Source organism: Leopardus geoffroyi, chromosome C3 (genome assembly GCF_018350155.1).
Source record: "Leopardus geoffroyi isolate Oge1 chromosome C3, O.geoffroyi_Oge1_pat1.0, whole genome shotgun sequence".
In the NCBI taxonomy this organism is placed as follows: Eukaryota; Metazoa; Chordata; class Mammalia; order Carnivora; family Felidae; genus Leopardus; species Leopardus geoffroyi.
In genome coordinates this window covers 152,632,388-152,649,259 of record NC_059338.1, presented here as the reverse complement: position 1 = coordinate 152,649,259, position 16,872 = coordinate 152,632,388, and the positions used below count along the sequence as shown (strand labels likewise).

The following is a 16,872-nucleotide window of genomic DNA, read 5'->3' as shown; positions in this document are numbered from 1 at the left end:
AAGACTGTTTTCCCCCTTGCTGCTTTCAGGATTCTTTCCTCGTCTGCATATTTTGTGATTTTGACTATGACATGTCTTGGAGATGGCTGGCTTTTGTTGAATTTAATGGGAGTTCATTGTACTTCTTGGATTTTGATGTCTGTGTCCTTCCCCAGATTAGGGAAGTTTTCAGCTATAATTTTCTCACATAAATGTTCTGTCCCTTTTTCTCTCTTTTCATCTTCTGGGACTCATATGATATTAATGTTGTTATGTTTCAATAAGTCACTGAGTCTGCCTTTGTGATCTCTGACCTTTGTTTCCCTCTCCTTTTAAGCTTCATTATTCTCCATAATTTTATCTTCTATATCAATAATTTATTCTTGTGCCTCATCCACCATTGTTTTTATGGCCTCCATTTAGGTTTGCATCTCAGTACAGAATTTTAAATTTTAGCCTGACTAGATTTTAGTTCTTTTATCTTTGCAGAAAGGGGTTCTCTTGTGTCTTCTACACTTTTTTTCAGGCCCAATTAGTAACTTTTTAATCGTTTTAAATTCTGGTTCAGAATCTTACTCATGCCTGCATTGAAGAAATTCTTGGCCATCATTTCTTCCTGTTCTTTCTTTTGAGCTGAATTCCTCCATTTTGTGATTTTGGTGGAAGAAGAAACAACAACAACAACAACAACAGAATGAAATAAAAATTAAAAATAAAAAAAAATCATATAAAGGAAGCTAGATCCTAGGTGTGTTTTGGTCTGCTTGTTAGAAAGAAGCTTTATAGAAGAAAGAGAAGAGAAAAAAAGAGAGAAAAAAATAAAAAAAAATTGCTCTTTCTGTATCCAAGAAACAAAAGAAAAGAAAAAAAAAAAAACAAATAAAAAAGCAACAACAAAAACAAACAAGAAAACCCAAATGAAGCTAGGTCCAGTTTCCCCTAGAACTGAAACTTTACAGCAGTCTACAGCCAGTAGACTAAGTTTGTGGAAGGGATTTGTGCTGATCTTCTGGAGGAGGGGCCTGCTGCTCTTATTCTCAGACCTGACTTGCCCCAGTGGAGTTGTGCCTGGAGGACACAGGGAGGGTGCAGCTTGGTGTAATGTCTCTGTTCTCCACTTGGTGGCACTGTTTAGCTCACTGGGGTCAATCAGTGTTGGTGGACTAATGGTGAAAATGACATCACCCTGCTCTCTAGTTGCCAGAGTGGGAAGTTCCTGCCCTCACAGACACTGTATTAACCACCGGTCCTGTGTCCCTAGTCTCCATATGTTCCCTGTCTTCCTCCTGCCAGGGAGTGCCTCCCTCCAGAGTCTTATCTCAGGCATGGCTGTGTCTCAAAACCCCACACCTCAGAGACCTCCGCAGTTTGGACCCACAGTGAACTTCTGGGGGGTGGTTCTCGCTGAGCTGTGGCCATGACTAGCTTGTCCCAGGAAATGGTAATGCCTCTGTGCAGGGGCAGCGGCTGATTTTATGGTAAATCACAACATGCAGCCAGTGCCAGGATTTGCTGCCCTCAGCCAGCATCTTTGTTTCTATATGGGTGAACATGGTGGCTTGGTGGCACCTGCCATGTCTTTTGCCCATGGAAAGGCTGCATCACCTCTACCAAATGCACTCTGTGAAGGGGACCTGCTTCTCCCCGTGCAACCCAGGGGATCCTCAGACCACACTGTCCACTCCTGGGGCTCTGCCTTTCTTCCTCACTAGAGCACCACCAGGGGCTGATGTCTGAAACTTGAGACTCTGTGCTCCACTGTTTATAAAAAAAAACGAAACTGCTGATATTGAAACCCTCTCCTTTTCCCCTGTCAGTGGTTTTGGGGAACAGTTTTCTTGTACGGTTCCTTATGTGTGTTTCCACTCTTTCTCTCCAGCTGCTTTCAGGGGGAGTGCTTTCTTGCACAAATCTGATGTGCTGCTCTCTCTCTTTTCCTCTGTCTTTATCTTCTCCATGAAAAGGGCTCCCTCCCCTCTGGCACCACAGCTTTTCCTTCTCTCAATTCACCTCTCTGCACCTTGTACATGTTGTGTTCTCTCCCTCAAATTATGCAGACTGTTCTGTTAACCCTCCAACCAATTTTCTAGGTGTTCAAAATGGTTTGATGTTTATCTAGCTGTGTTCAAGGGGCAAGACAAGTTGAGGGTCCCCTTACTCCTCCACCATCTTAACTCTTCCCTCCAGCACAATTTATTAAAGAGATTCCCCATTGTATATTCTTGGCTTTTTTGTCATAAATTAATTGGCCGTAGGGCGCTTTATTCTGTTCCATTGATCTCTGTCTGTTTTCGTGCCAATACTATACTATTTAGATTACTGTAGCTTTGTAATATCAGAGAGTGTGATGCCTCTAGTTTCGTTCTTCGTTTTCAAAGTTGTTTTGACTATTTTGGGTCTTTTGTGGTTCCATAAGCATTTTAGGATTTTTTTCTATATCTGTGAAAAATGCCCTTGGACTTTTGATCAGGATTGCTTGAATCCTGCTTTGGGTAGTATGGATATTTTAACATTGGTTTTGTAACCTGAAATTTTACTGAATTTGTTTATGTCATAATTTTTTATGATGATACCTTTAGAGTTTTCTATATATAATATTATCTCACCTGCAAGCAGATAATTTTACTTCTTTTTTTTTTTTATCATTTGGATGCCTTTTATTTCTTTTTGCTTGCCTAGTTGTTTTGGCTGGGACTCCCAGTAGTATGTTGAATAACAGTGGCAAGGGTGGGCATCATTGTCTTTTTACTGATCTTAAAGGAAAAGCTTTTAACTTTTCACCATTGAGTATGGTGTTAGTTGTGGGCTTATCATATAGCGCCTTTATTATGTTGAGGTACATTTCCTCTGTACCCAATTTGTTGAGAATTTTTATCATAAAATGATGCCAAATTTTGTTAAATGCTTTCAGTGCATCTATTGAGATGATCATATGATTTTTATATCTTAATTTGTAAATATGGTATGTTACCTTCGTTGATTTGAGTATGTTGAACCATCCTTGCATCTCAGAAATAAATCCCTGTCGATCATGGTGTGTGATTCTTTTATATATCTTTTAACAATATGAGCTGTTGAATTGGGTTTATTAATGTTTTGTTGAGGATTTTTGCATCTATGTTTATCAAAGATATTGGCCTTCAAATTTACTTTCTTATAGTGGGACAAAATCAGTTTTAGTTTTTTTACTTCTTATTGATTAATGAATTCACCCAAAATTTATTGGACATGTACTGTGTGCCAGTCCCTATATTACCATTGGTACTAGGGGCACAAAAATAAATGGAAAGAGGCCTTTTCTTCACATTAGGAACATTGTTTGTTGATGGGGAAGGAAGGGGTAGGCATGTAAACACATTTATCCCTTCAATCATGCAATAAATATTTATTAAACCCTATTATATGCTAAGCACTTTTAGGTGTTTGGGATACAGCAGACAACAAAACACTTTATTTTTGCTTTCATAGAACTTACATTCTAGGCAGTCATTGCAATATGATGCCATAAGACATCACCAGGTTTCCTGCTTCTGTCATGAAAGGTTTCACAGAGGAGGAGACATCTCAATTGCTTTTTAAATGACTAATAGACCTACTTTCCAGTGCTCTCTATTGGGCCATTCTGAACATTTTATGTAAATAGAATTCTATCATATGTGGTGTTCTCTGACTGGCTTCTTACATGGAACATAATGCGTTTGATGTTGTGGTATGTATCAATACTTCATTCTTTTTTATGGTTGAATAATATTATACAGATACACTACAATTTTGTTTTCTATTCATCAGTTAATGAGCATTTGCGTTGGTTCCACATTTTGGCTATTATGACCACTGTCGCTATAAATATTCCTGTACAAGTTTTTGTGTGTATATGTATTTTCAATTCTTGTTGGTAAACACCAAGGAGTGGAATTGCTGGGTCATATGGTAACTCTATGTTTAACATTTTGCGGAATTGCTAGACTGTTTTCCAAAGTGACTGCACCACTTTACATTCCTACCAGTAACACATCCTTATCAACACTTGTTACTGTTTATCTTTTTTATAGCCCTTCTAGTATGCGTGAAGTGATATCTCACTGTGGTTTTGTTTTGCATTTTCTTAATGACATATGATGTTGGCCATATTTTTGTGTGCTGATTGCCCATTTGCATAACTACTTTAGAGAGTATTCTATCTGAATCTTTTGCCATTTTTTAAATTGAGTTATCTATCATTTTTTACCGATATATATAAAATTTTATATAATTTATACAATATGTTATATATAATATAACATATATAATATAATTATATATAATATATAATATATAAATATATTATTTATATGAGTGGGGGAGGGGCAGAGAGGGAGACACAGAATCTGAAGGAGGCTTCAGGCTCTGAGCTATCAGCACAGAGCTCGACGTGGGACTCAAACCCACCAATCGCGAGATCGTGACCTGGGCCGAAGTCAGACGCTTAACTGACTGAGCCACCCAGGCGCCCCTGTCTTTTCACTTTCTTGATGGTGTCTTTGAAACACACAATTTGTTGATTTTGATGAAGTCAAGCTTATCTATTTTCTCTTTTATCGTTGTGCTTTTGATGTTATACCTAAGAAATTACTGCCTGATCCAAGATTATGAAGATCTTCTCCTCTGTTTTCTTTTAACAGTTTTATGGTATAAGCTCTTATATTTAAGTCTCTGGTTCCCCTGAGTTAATCTTTGGCATATAGAATGAGATATGTCTTATTATTTTATACTTAGAACTTTTTCACCTTCTAAAATACTACTTAATACTAAATACTACTTAAATACTAAAATACTACTTAATTTACAAAGCCCCAGTGGAAGCCCAGATTTCTGGTGGGTAATATTGCTTGGGGCACAGGGTTTAGGGTCTTGGATTCTTCGTACCATATTTGTTTAAATTTTTTGTTACTTGTTTGAAGTTTTATGGATTCATTGATAAACAGATATGGGTGGAAAGAGTAAGAATATATATGTTACAATTTTCTGGAAATTCTAGTGACTGGCAACAACTTTATAATTGACAACCCTAGAAGCTTGAAAAATGTAACTAGGTGCTTTCCAAAAGCCTAGGGGATAATTTGCAAATTATCAGTTGTCCAAAGATGAAGGGTAATTAACAATGAATGGTTAATCCATCAGTGACATTCAATGATTGTTTCTCCTGTAGGAAGACGTTGAGCTAGAGGTTTCTTGGGAGACGGAGGTGAGTGATCTATGTCCTCAGCCCTCAAAGAGCTCACAGTCTCTGGAGACAAATATGTAACTACTGCGGTACGGTGCAGAGTTTGGTTTTGCCACAGAGGAGACATAAAGCCTTTGTGGGATTCATAAGAGAAAGAAATATAGTCTGGGAAGGAAGCTGAGAAAGCTTTATGGAAAGTTTTCACTTGAGATGAATTTTGAAGAGTGGGTGGGGTCACCTGGGAGAAGTGGTGAGAGAGGACATCTCCTGAGCCAGGGTGCAAAGCAGGAGAAGAACGCGGCCAGCGCCGAGAGCCGCGAGCTGTGCTGAGGGGTGGTGACAGAGGACTGGAGGAAAAGAGGTTATGGGGGGGAGCAAATGTGTCAAGTGAACAAATATTGAAACTCTGGCCTAGGCGCAACATCAAATGTCAGCAGCCACAGGTAATTTCAACAGCGAGAAAAGCTGAAAACAGAGGTAATTAAATCACTGCTCATTAGTTGGATTGGCTGGCTTGTTGGAATCTGCATATGGTACCCCTGGAGACGCTTGAATTATTTAAGATACGGTCATAGGCTGGGATTCCTATACAGCGGCTGAAGCTGCAGCCAGAGAAATTCAGTTTTGTAGCTTTAACCTGGGTTCTTATAGTGCACAGAATTGTTGAAGTAGTTGTGTACTTGTGTATGTTTGAGATGTGTGTCTGTGTGTGATTGCTAGACAGATAGATACTGCAACCTGCTAGTAATAACTTTAAATCCTTAGCAGAAGGTTAAGGTTTTCTAAGAAGCTGGTATTTCTTAGAGAAGTGACTTTGGATCTTGTTACAAAACTGTTTGAAGGAATATGTTGTGAGGGACCTTCAAGACGTCTCTTGACAAGGAACCTTGGCCTGCCCTTTGGGGATAAGGAAATCAAGGTCTGGCTTAAGACACCACATTTCGAGAGAGGAAGTCTGTGACCCCTGATCTTCCTGTCCGCAGGGCCTTCTGGATCCCTCTGGACAGGACCTCATCACCCGTGTGTGTTGTGCAGAAAGCAGTGACCCTTGAAAAGTGTGTGGGGTGGGCGTCAATACAATTTAAATCACTGTTCCATGTCCATTTTAACTCTTAAAAATCCTTCCTCCTCCATCTGTGGGAGATTTCTTTTTCTTGTCATAAGAAATAGGACAAATCTAGGGGCAGAAGGAATAAAAGGAAGATTTCTGATAGTAATGGAGGTAGAAAGCTCAACTCGGAGAGACGACAGGATGGAAAGGGAGAACCCGCGGCAGGAGGGCAGAGGGCTCCAAGTTCAGGTGAGGGGCTGGAAGGAGAATGCCTCCCGGGAGGAGACAGGACTGTCGCCCAGGATAGGGCTATGGGAGGCATCTACGGAGACCCTGGGGAGACCGCAGGAGACCCGAGAGAGGGCCCCTCCTCCAACCACGCTGTCCCGTTTCCTTGCCTCCAAGATGAATGAATTGGGTTGTGTAATTTTTCATCCCCCAATAGTCTCGAATTCTGTAATTACACCCTGTGTTGAGATTCAAGGCAAGTAGAACACACCTCTGTCCTCGCTAGCAGGGCAGACACAGCGCGCGAGCCCTAAAAATGCACACACACAGTGGTTAGGCTGCATTGTGGTGGCATCTCCAACTCTGAGCAGAGAATGAGCCTTTCTCTGCATGGGGGTGGCTCTTAGTTTAAGAAGCTTCCCCCAGATTCCCTAACTTCTCTCCAAGGACTCCCTGCATTTTCCAGTAACTTCATTTCTAGAGGACATCTAACAGGAAAGATTATCTTAGCTAAATAATCTTGAATTGCTTTAAAAATACCTTGTATATTGTGATTACATCAGAACTAGGTTAGAAGAATTACTGTAAATGGCGTATAAATACGTGATTAATAAGAATTCAAACTGAGGACTGAGGGCGCCAGGGAGTTCCAGGTAAAGTCATACTTTCTTTTTTGGTGGAATATCATATGAATTTCTATAGCCAGCTTCAAGAAGCTACCTCAACCCTGCATTCTCCCTCCAAAGACAGTAATTTCCACTTAGCACTGCAGTAATTAAAAATATAGGGGGCGCCTGGGTGGCTCAGTCTGTTAAGCGTCCGACTTCAGCTCAGGTCATGATCTCACCATTCATGAGTCCGAGCCCCGCATCGGGCTCTGTGCTGACGGCTCAGAGCCTGGAACCTGCTTCAGATTCTGTGTCTCCCTCTCTCTCTGCCCCTCCCCTGCTTGCACTCTGCCCGTCTCTGTCTTTCAAAAATAAATAAACATTAAAAATTATAAAATATGGTATATAAATAAGGCACAAAGGTAGACCAAAATGACTGGTTAAAATGCATCTCTCTTTAAGAAAATGTACCAGAAAAATCTTCACAAAATATCTGGCAATCTTTGTAACATTGAAATTATTGGTTTGGTGGCAATTTCATTTTTATCAGACCAAAATTGGTCTTTAAAAAAATGGCGCCAGGGCTCTAACTGGATGCTGGCCAGTGCATGTTTCCAGGGGCACCACCTGGAGGGGCAAAGCTTCGGTGTGGTTGCCATGATGCCCTTGCTTCAGCTTTGTCTGCGGTTTGAGGGATGTTACAGGATTGTTTCTATTTTAGGTTTTCTCTTCTCTCCCTTTCTCCCTCCCTTCCTCCACCTGTACTGCCTCCCTTTTTCCCTCCTCTTCTTCCGTCTTTTGCATTCCCTCTCTACATTCACTGTTCCTCTCTTCCTTTTCCCCCTCTCTCCCATGTTCATCGAGTACCTAATCTGTACCAGAGCGAGACGGGAAAGCCCCTGCTTCCTGGAGCTTATCTTCTAGCAGGTATGAGAGAAAATAAGCCTGTAAAAAAATAAATCACATGATTAGAGGGAGCGATTGGCGCTTGGATGAAAACGGGATGTAGAGAGAGTAATGGGGGCCTCCTTTAGGTAAGGTGGTTAGGGAGGGCATTCCACTGGAAAGTCCTGGAAGGGTTCAAAGGTTATCCAGAGCCCCCCCCCCCCGACAAATGGATACCATGAGTAACTGCCCACATGATCTACATGAGGGCACCCAAAGGCTCCCCAGCCTCCCAGACTTCTCTGTCCTTCCTACCAGACAGCCTTATTGTAGCTTCAGGTACATATGATGTATATGCCTTCTTTCCCCTTTGATGGAGGCCTCTCTACATTTCTCATTTTAAGCATTAACTGTATATTAACACATTTAATCCTTAGCACAACTTTGTGGGGTGGGCACAGTTATTATCCCCATTTACCTTTGGGGAAATTGAGGCACAGGAAGCCTGACTCAGCCCTAGACAGCCTGGCCCTGGAGACAGGCTCTCCAGTGCCTCCTGCTACCTGCCCGTCTCATTCCCCCTTCCGCCTGCTGCAGGGCTCACATTGCGTCCACGCCTGTAGTCGTGCCAGCCATGGCCACTTAACTCTTTAAGGGACAGTCACGAGCAATCTCTCTGAACTGCAAAATCCTCTCGGCTTCCATTTATGCGGTGCTAATATGGGTGTGACCATACAGGATGGAGTGGGAATAATCAGAATGTCCCCAAATATAAAACCACGTCTAAGAGTCTACAGATGTTCTAATACCCATTACTCATCCCAGAAATGCATTTTGGTGCAGCTGGAACCTGATGGGTTGGAGGGGGTGGATGATGGAAAGCTTTCATTTCAAAGGGAGATGCAGAAGGAAATCATATGGTGTCGTTTGCCTTTGGAAGTCTGTTCATCTCTGAGTCAGCTGCAGCTGTATAGCTCTGCCCCATGTGTTCAGAATATGTGCTGGTGGACAGGCTGTGCAAGCCTCCCGTGGCGTGACTGCATCAGATGCCGTATGCTCTGGACATTGGAGGGCGGGCGCAGGAAGGTTCTGTGAGGTCTCAGTGTATCTCTGTCAGGTTCAGGTTTGGCTCCTCTTGCATCATGAAAACAGTTTGGGGAATCAGGATGATTAAGCTCTCAAGGGAACAGCCTTTTAACACACCAGGGTGCCCTTGGTCTCTGTTTGCACCTGGAAGTCAGCTGTCAAGTCCTTTGCCACCCATTAAGAAATGTATGGTTCATGTTATCTCTGGAATAACACACACTGAGGGCCACACCACAATCTGCATAATAGTAAAAAAAAAAATCTGGCCTTTAGTGAGTGCTTATTCTATGCCAGATATTTCACTAAGTGCTTTCTGTACATCATTTCATTTATTCCTATAATGGACTTTTGAGGTAGGTGCTATTATTAAATGTAGTTTTTATAGGGGAGGAACCCAAGGCGATTTATCCAAAGGTGATAGTAAACATTCCCCGAAGAAGATTGAGGTGAGACCGGAAGTCAGCTGATTTGGGCGTCCTGGTCTTATAGCTGCTGCTCTGAGTTGAGCACAATAAAATTACTTTTAAAGGCATTTTTACCTAAAAATAAGTAACATATGGGAGCGTCATCCACACCTTGGAGCTGCTGCCATAGCGCTCCCCTCCCCCACCTGGGTTCCGAGTGAATTCCTGTTCATGTTCAGGATGTGCATGCCCAGTGGACAGCATCTGATCTGCAGTTTTCTTTGTGGGTGGAGGTCTAAATCCCGCGGGGTGCCTTTTGTCCCACAGATATAAATGATTTTACCAAAGGGAGCCTTGGAAATTACCCAGTGGGAGCACTGAATCTCAGCATGTTTTGACCAAAATTAGTGGGTCTTAGAGAAATCACTCTGATATCAGCTCTTACTTATTTATTAAAACCCTGAGAAGGTAGGATGCTTCATTCACTTTTTTATCAATTCAATAATTATTTGCTCTGTTCTTCATGTGTCAAATCCTGGGTATAGAAAAGTGAGCAAATTTTGGGGCACCTGGCTGGCTCAGTTGGCTATAGCATGCAACTCTTGATCTTGGGTTCGTGAGTTAGAGCCCCATGTTGGGTGTAGACTTTACTTAATAAAAAAAAATTTTAAAATATTTTTTAAAAAGTGAGAAAATTTTATTATTACCTGTTGTATGGGAGAATTTTTTAATTGATGTGAGAGATTTCCAGGTTTGTTTGCATTTCAGAGCTTTTGCTTTGTTTACTTGATTTTTTATTAGGAAAGCACAGAAAATCTTTGGCCAGTCTTAACATTTTAAGTAAAGAAACTTTCCCATCTGGTCGTGGGGAATGTAGGAGAGCCTAAATGCCTTTTAAAACAGCTTCCCAATATTATATGAAAACATGTGATCTCTTTCAGTAAAGGTCCTAATTTGGCTTCTCCAAATTAATAATTTCAAAGAAAGATAAGTGAATTTGTTTTTTGAACTTTGGGATATGCAGCCTACTGTTAAGTATTCCAGTGATCTAAATCAGGGTCCTTAGGCTCTTAAGAAAGAACAACGTGCTGGCATATGCCTATTTATGACACAGCTTCAAGGAGGACACAGGCTGGTGCAGACAGGAAGGCAGGAAGGTTTCAGGTCCCAGGCACCATACACAGGACAGGCAGAGGGCTGGGGCCTGCCTTTGCTGCTGGCTGGCTGGAGACAGGATGGTAGCAACTGCTCTATCTGCCTTCTTTGGCTCAGAACAACACTGAGGTGTCCAAATATGGCAGTTACTCACTGGGACCTGGGGGAAGACCCAGTACTTTTGGGGTTTCCCTTGGGTTATTCAGTTCCAGACTTTTTTTTTGTTTTGTTTTGGTTTGGCTTGAACTTTTTAAATTCTATTTTTATCACAACTAATAATGCTTTTTATTAATTTTAGGTTTTGTATTCACATTTAAGAAATAATTTTATGTCTTATAGATTTTTTTACTGTGGTGAAGAACTCATAACATTAAATTTACCATCTGAGTCATTTTGAAGTGTATTGTTCAGTAGTGCTAAGTATATTCACATAACTGTGCAACAGATCTCTAGAACGTTTTCATCTTGCAACACTGAAGCTCTAAATCCATTAAACACTCACCCCCCTCGCCACAACCTTGGCTGTCACTTTTCTACTTCTTGTTCCTATGAATTAGCAACTTTAATTTTGTTTAACGTTTTTCATTTTTGAGAGAGAGAGAGACAGAGTGTGAGTGGGGGAGGGGCAGAGAGGGAAGGAGACACAGAATCTGAAGCAGGCTCCAGGCCCTGAGCTGTCAGCGCAGAGCCCGATGGGAGGCTCAAACCCACGAACTGCCAGATCGTGACCTGAGCCGAAGTCGGATGCTTAACGGATAGAGCCATGTAGGTGCCCCTGAATTAACAACTTTAGATACCTCATATAAATGGAATCATACAGTAATTGTCCTTTTGTGTCTGGTTTATTTCACTTAGCATAATGTCTTCAAGGTTTCCTCACGTTGTACCAAAAGTGAGAATTTTGGGAAGTGTCACTGTTTGTAGTGGACATCATGGCTTCAAGTTTACTTTGTGGAGTTGGAGCACTGGCTGTGCAAGCCCTTAGGGCCTGTGGTCCCAATGAAGTTGCCGCAGTGCACTCCATGGCATCTGGAGGTGGTGTTTCTACTGAAGACCAGCAGGTGACTGGGCTGGAGAGGGAGGTCATGATGGCTGCATGGAAGGGACCGGACCCATATAATATACTAGGCCCAATGGCAGCTTCAGGCACCAAGGAAGACCCTAATTTAGTCCCATCTATTACCAACAAGTGAGTGATGGACCGCATCTGTGAAGAGGACAGTAGTGCACTCATCTGGTTTTGGCTGCACAAAGGCAAGTCTCAGTCATGCCCTTACTGTGGAACCCATTACAAGCTGGTGCCCCACCAGTTGGCCCACTGACCTTCTGCTCTAACTTACTCAAAATGTTCTGTAAAGTTTCTTCTTTCCAGTAAAGACTAGCTATTGCATTAGGTCCTTCTCCCATTGAAAAAAAAGTGAGAATTTCCTTCCTTTTTAAGGCTGAATAATATTGCATGCACACACCACATTTTCCTTATCAATCTGTAAAAGGACATTTGGGTTGCTTCCACCATCTCTTGGAAGCGGTGAGCAATGCTGTGATGAACACAGGTGTGCAAATATCTCCTTGAGATACTGTTTTGAGTTCTTTTGGATTTATACCCAAGTGGGAATCACTGGATCATAAGGTAATTTTAGTTTCAATTTTGGGGAATAAAGCTTTTTGTTATTCAACAAAACGGTTTTCTTTTTCCAGAGTTGGTTGAGATTTCTAAGTTTGCACTACTATTTTAAAAATCTTCCATTTTGGATGTTCTTTCTTTTGGCCTTTATCTTATCATTTTGAACTTTATTACTTAAAGAAACACCTGCTTCTGGATACAATTCCTCCGCTAGATCTCCAGTTTTCTTTGTTTCTACTTACTTCTGACATTATACTTGTTCACTTTTCTGTAATTTGCTACTGTACCAATTCTCCATCTTCATTTGTTTTGACTGCTTTCTTCTTAATAAATGTCTGCAACTCTTTATTCTGTAAAAACTGTATCTTAGGGTTGACCAGTAACTTGTGTCTGCTAAAATGGTGTTTACATGGCTCAATATTTTCCCTTCCGAAGTGAGGGAAACTCAAGCTGATGAATCAATTGGCAGTATGCTCAGTAAATTGTGTATTAGAAAATTCTGTTAGTTATTTGAGGCTAATAGTTTCTATCTTTGAGGTCTAGATAAGACTCCAAATCACCCTGGGCTCTGACATTTACAGGGCTTGTTTTAATGTTACCTCCATCACATTTAGGGACCTGAAGATCCATGCATAAGTTTAAAGTTTCTAGGTCCCTCCCATCTTGCTCTTCTAGTGGCTTTTGGGAATGTCCAGGCAAAATGGAGTCTGAAGATACCTCCTTTGAGAGTGGAGTATTTCCTGGATATTGTTAGGATGTAGTGACTTGTCAGATTTGAGATCATATAACCAACAGCTTGCATGGTTTATCTCAATACTTAAGAGGCTTAAAGCTTCAGGTTGCCCAAGGATCCAGAAAGCTAGTTTGAGGCCAGTATCCTTGAAGGTAACTAACTATCTTTCTTATAAGTGATTCTACTAATTGTTGTTATATATTGGAATCCACTCTCAAATTACACTTGTCAGTCTATGCCTTTCATGGTCCTTCTCAATTTTATGCTCGGTCTCATCTAGTATTTGATTTGATCTGGAAATGCCTGGCAGAATATAAGGAGCATTATACCTGCCACAGTGTGGGAACAGGGTTTGTCTTGTGGCCTTAAGCCCTGTTCAGAGATCACTAGGATGGGGTACTAGGTGAGGCATGCCTCTGAGCCTGCCTGATGACAGAGTTGCTTCCCTGAATACTGAGTGACACTTTTTTTTTCCCCCACGGGGACTGGAATCTTCTGTGATGCTCAGCCCATTGGACTGCACCCTGATCACCTTGTCAGCTCCTCCACCTGCCCGCACTGTGTACCCCTAGGTCTATAGCCCTTATGTCTCAGAGCTCCCATGTCAAACCGATGGCTTTTCTTGTTAACACCTGCCCTACTAGAAATATTACCACTGCATGGAGACCTGCTACCATCTGTTCAGCAAAGATGGTTCTTAGCTGCTGACCTTGGCCTGGCTAGATCCCAGCTCCCCAGTCAGCTCTCCAACATGCCAAAACTCTTGCTATGGGGGACATTATCTAGTTACTGCTCTAGCCAAATTCCCACCTCTTCCTCTTTCCCACACAATGGGTGGTTAGGTTCTGTCCTGTCTCATCAATGACCTTACTTCCACAGCCTCTGGGCCAAATCTGGCCACTACTTCCTGTTTTTGTGTGGCCTTCAGGCTATGTCAATTCCTAATTGATTCTACAATGTGATGATTCTAACATCTTTTGATGTTTAAAAAAATGAAAGAAGAAAACCATTTTGTGATACATGAAAGTTATATTAAATTATAATTTCAGTGTCTATAAATCAAAGTTGTATTGGTACACAGCCATACTCATTTGTTTATGTTCCATCTATGGTGCTTTATCTGTGAGCAGTTGTAGCAGAGACTGACTGGCCTTTAAGCCTCACATATTTACAGTACAGCTCTTTACAAAAAAACTGATCAAATCCTGGTCTCAACAATAATAATGTTTGTAAGAATTATGGTGGCTTCATTTTCCTCCACTTTTTGTTGCCACTGTGTCTCTATCCTCCTCAAGTCTTTTGTGATTCCAAATGGTTAGGAAGAAAACCTCCAAACCTGCCAGATTCTGTCATCTGTGACTTTATACTCCAATTTAACAGAATTTTTATTCCTGTGAAATATTTGCTTTCTCCCAGATTATACTCTCTCCAGTCCCTCCCTTCATCCTTTCATCCTTCTCTCCTTTCTTGTTACATATTTCTGCATATTAATTTAGCACCCTTTTAAGCTTAAGATTTTAGCTAATATCCTATGAAAGTACCCTGTGAATGGTCTCTATGGTTGCTAGGCTTCAAGGGTTTGTTTAAAAATCATACGGGGCACCTGGGGGGCTCAGTTGGTTAGGCATCCAACTCCTGATCTCAGCTCAGGTCTTGATCTCAGGGTTGTGAGTTCAAGCTCCACACTGAGCTCTTCACTGGGTGTGGAGTTTACTTAAAACATTAAAAAAAACAAAAAACAAAAAACAAAAAAAACCTCTTAGCTCCAAAGTCAGAAAAGTCATAAAGAGGCAACTTTCTGAATTCATTAGGAAAACTAAACACCCAGATGTGAAGATAAAACACTTGTCCATAAAATTACAATCACCAAATTATTTGCAGTTGCCCATGTTTTCCATGCCCTGGAAAAAATGAAGCAGTCAGAATTTTGAGGGCATCGTCTGTCTGTAGGAGGGAGAGAACTGTGGACGCCACAGCATGCACTCTTCTCGCTTTTGTCTACTGACAATTTTAGCGGCACTTAACATCTTGTTCACAAAAAAATGGATTCCTGGAGAACGTTTTGTACTTCACACAATATTTCCTGGTCACCGTAGGTCATCTAGAACACTTTCCCCCAAACAAATCAAATCAGTGTGTGCAAAGCAAAAGAGATGAAGGACAACTAGGGACTGAATTTTCAGTGATTAGTAATGTGGAGTGATGGCATGGCCTTCAAAAGCTGTAGGCTCCTAAAAAGCAAGCTGCAGAACACAGGGAGACAGCCCTGTGCTCTCTTTCCTTCCTGGCTTTGCCTTTGTCCTGTGAGCTGCCATCAAAGCAACAGATCCCTTGCTGTGGTGAGAATGTTTGCCAGTCCACTACCCACAGGATGTCTTGCTTTGGATACCATTGGATTTTACTTGGGCATCCTGTAACAGATTGTTTTGTTATCCCTCACAGCTATTGGGTCTTACATAAACAATTTTCAGGGGTTTACTCTGAGTTTGCTTTGTATTTGGAATGACCAATCACCTTCCAGATGATGAAGATGATGTGTTGATACAGGTAATTTGGTTGCATATACTGCTAGGACCCCAAGAGCTTTAGTAATTTTTTTTTTGCCTTTTCTGGCTTATGTTTATAGCTTCCTTTCTTGTAGTTTGTGTGGCTCAGCTGAGTTGGTGTTTTAGTGGGTTTCTTTCTGTGGTTATCTGAATACTAGGTTGCTTATTACAGCAGAAATAAGATATGTCTAAATGTTTGCAAAGCACACTATTCTGGAAGTTTGGGGTAGGAGATGGACTTTTCTGTTTCTTTATCTAGATCAAGATTTTTCAGACTAAATGGTCTTTGGGTAGAAATAAGTCACAGAGAAGCTCAAGAATATTTTCTTGTGTATATTTCCACACACAATTGACACACTCTAGTTTATCATTATTTCTCCTAGCTGTTTTTGGGAATCCTTAGAGGTTGTCTCCCGTGCACTAGGGTACAACTCTCTGAGCTAGCTGATGGCTGCGATTTTCCAATTTTCTGCCCTGGCTTTCAGAGAAATTTCTCCTGTCACTGTCAGAGCTGTGTGAGCCCTGATGTCTTGGGGTTTAGGAGTCTCTGGGTTCCTGCATGCAGGCTGCTGTAACAATCGTAGCTCACATATGACATGTGTAATCTTTAAAGTTATAAATCTAATAAACAGTTAACAAATATACATATCCTATCATTCTATCTTCATAAATGTCTTCATAATGACAAAATAAAAATATATGTAAAGCCACAATTTTTATATAACTGGAAGCAAAATATCAAAGATGTATTTAATTATTATTCCACACATCTGGGTGTTGTGTAGATGTCTTGATAGATAATAAAATAAAATATACACAATTAATATGTACTCAGCACACAAAATTTATTTTTTCTTGTTTAACTTAACAAAATCACTAATTGTATAGTTGTAATAAAGATTTTTACGTAGTTTGTGTTCAACTGACAGTAATGATCTAAATTATAAAATGGAAATCTTTTTATAAAAATATAAATAAAAACAAGTGTGAATTCCTGAAAACTAACAGTACTTTCATGTTTTTGAAAAATTAGTTTTCTTTCAAAATATGAAAAATTTAAGTTAGGATATAAAATGCAAATTTCAGAAAAAATGAATACCCAATTTCAAATCAAAATTATTGAAATAAAGCTAAAATTTAAATTTAACTTAAAAATCTTATCTAACTTTCATTATATGCACATCTTTTATAAACATGAAACAACTCAGTGTCCACGTAGTTGCCAACGTAAAGAATTAGCATTGTGCTTTATGTCTAGACCAACATGTATAGGTTTAAGAGTAATATAGATTGTTTAATACTGCAAAATATTTCTCAGTCACCATGTGGTTTCTCAGTAACTATGGTGGATACTGTGCTGATATGTGGAT

The 16,872-nt window shown here is 40.6% G+C and overlaps 1 pseudogene; it reads left to right on the top strand.

Moving 5' to 3' along the window:
- The first annotated feature begins 11,531 nt into the window (after positions 1 to 11,531).
- LOC123585139 lies at positions 11,532 to 12,022 on the top strand (annotated as a pseudogene).
- The last annotated feature ends 4,850 nt before the right edge of the window (positions 12,023 to 16,872 follow it).